Raw genomic sequence first — 2309 nt, 5'->3', positions numbered from 1 at the left:
TATCTTTCACTTGTAAATATTTTTTAATTTACCTTGTGATTTTTTTCCATGACCCAGAGAATATGTATTTAGAGGTCTTGCTTACTTTGGGGGAGTTTCTGGATATCATACTGATATTGACTATATTGATTTGTAAAAGAATTTATTTAATTCCATTGCATCAAAGAACATACTCTATATTGTTTCAATCCTGTTAGGTTTATTGAGACTCATTTTATGGCCCAACGTAGGGTTTGTCTTTTTTTTTTTTTTTTTTTTTTGAGACAGGGTCTCACTCTGTCCCCCAGGCTGCCCCCCAGCCTTGACCTCCCAGGTTCAAGCGATTCTCCCACTTTAGCTTCCTGAGTAGCTGGGACTACAAGTATGCTTCACTATGTCCAGCTAATTTCTCATATTTTTTGAAGAGATGGGGTTTTGCCATGTCACCCAGGCTGGTCTTGAACACCTGGGCTCAAGCAATCTGCCCACCTCATCCTCCCAAAGTGCTGGGATTACAGATATGAGCTGCCATGCCTGGTCCATATGGTGTATCTTGACAAGCATTCCATGGGTATTCTAGAAGAATGTGTATTCTACTGTTGGTGAGTATTGTGTTCTACAAATTTCTGTCTCCTGCATGGCCAGCCCCACATCAATTAGGTCTGAGTTCCAGGAGGAGGGAAGTGGAAGACAAGTTTGCGGCCGTATCAGGAAAGCAAAGACTTTCCTGGGATTCCTCAGTAGCTTTCTTGGTCAAAATTGTGTCACATGGCCACTGCTAGCTGCAAGGGCTTGAGATAAGGTGAGTTTATAGTTTTCCAAGATCCTTCTTGATCCAACTTGAATATGTGATGAGTGGCCCAACCCATAACACCTGCCACATTGTGTTAGTGAAACTACCTTTGCAAAATTATGACAGTGAGATAAATCTGACATAGTGGACTCCATCTTCCGTCTAACCTCCAAGCTGTCCTTGGTCATTCCTGGGCATAGACCAAGCTAACTTTGGGAGGAATTTAGTTTTTAGTTTAAGGCAAGGATGGTAATAGCCCTTCCCAAAACTAAACCACTTTTGTAAATCTAATAAAAGTCCACAAAGTTAGGGTTATGAGAAGGGCCTGAACTCTGCTAAGATGAAGGCGCAGTAAATTACTATCAGTATTGTTCCAGAGGTCACAGATTTGTGACTTCCTCAATTACTCCTATAAATAACAACACTATGGTAGAACCTAAGATTAGCCTTTTGAGATGGCTTTTCAGACTTTTGCATTTCTGACAATCAACTGATCCCTCCTGGACTACCGACTTGTAACTCAACTGGTCCTGTGGCCCCCACCGAGAGGACTTGGAGCACGAGGACAATTTTGCACACCCCCGTAATTTCACCCCCAACCAATCAATATTCCCCCTCCCCCAGCCCCCTGCCTACCAAACTGTCCTTGAAAAACCCTAACCTCTGAGCCTTTGGGGAGACTGATTTTAGTAGTAACTCTGTCTTCCACATAGCTAGCCTTCTTTCTCTACTGCAGTACCACGGTCTCAATGAATTGGTTTTGTCCATGCAGCAAGCAGGAGGAACCTGTCGGCTAATTACATCTAAGTCACATCTAACCCTCACACCTTCGTACATGTTGTTTCCTGTGCTGGGAACACCTTTGGTCTCTGCCATGAACATACCCAACTTTCAGGCTCATCCTAGATAGTACCTCCTCCACGAAGCCTTCCTGGCTCGCCAAGAATTTATCTTTCTTTCTTTTCTTTCTCTCTTTCTCTCTCTCTCTCTCTTTCTTTCTTTCTCTTTTCTTTTTTTTCGCAGAGTTTTGCTCTTGTTGCCCAGGCTGGACTGCAGTGGTGTGGTCTAGGCTCACTGCAATCTCTGCCTCCCAGGTTCAAGTGATTCTCCTGCCTCAGCCCCCTGAGTACCTGAGATTACAGGCGCACTCACCACCATGCCTAGTTAATGTTTGTATTTTTTAGTAGCGACTGGGTTTCACCATGTTGGCCAGGGTGGTCTTGACCTCATGATCCACCTACGTTAGCCTCTCAAAGTGCTGGGATTACAGGCATGATGCATGGACCTCAAGAATAGCTTCTTTCTTTATCTGGAGGCTTGCAGCACTTTCTGCACACCTGTTCTTATTTTAAAACATTAAAATTTAAGAAAAGTTGTACCAAAAGATTAGTACAATGAATACCTGTGTGCCCCCAAACCAGATTTCACCAATTCTTCACATTTTAGCATGTTTTCTCCCTCCCATCCTTTTAAACTCTGTCTCTGTTCTCTATTTTCTTTTCCTTTCTTTCTTTCTTCCTTCCTTCCTTCCTTCCTT

Source organism: Piliocolobus tephrosceles, chromosome 9, assembly GCF_002776525.5.
Source record: "Piliocolobus tephrosceles isolate RC106 chromosome 9, ASM277652v3, whole genome shotgun sequence".
Lineage (NCBI taxonomy): Eukaryota > Metazoa > Chordata > Mammalia > Primates > Cercopithecidae > Piliocolobus > Piliocolobus tephrosceles.
The sequence above is the reverse complement of the archived record's forward strand: the minus strand, read 5'-3'. Positions refer to the sequence as shown.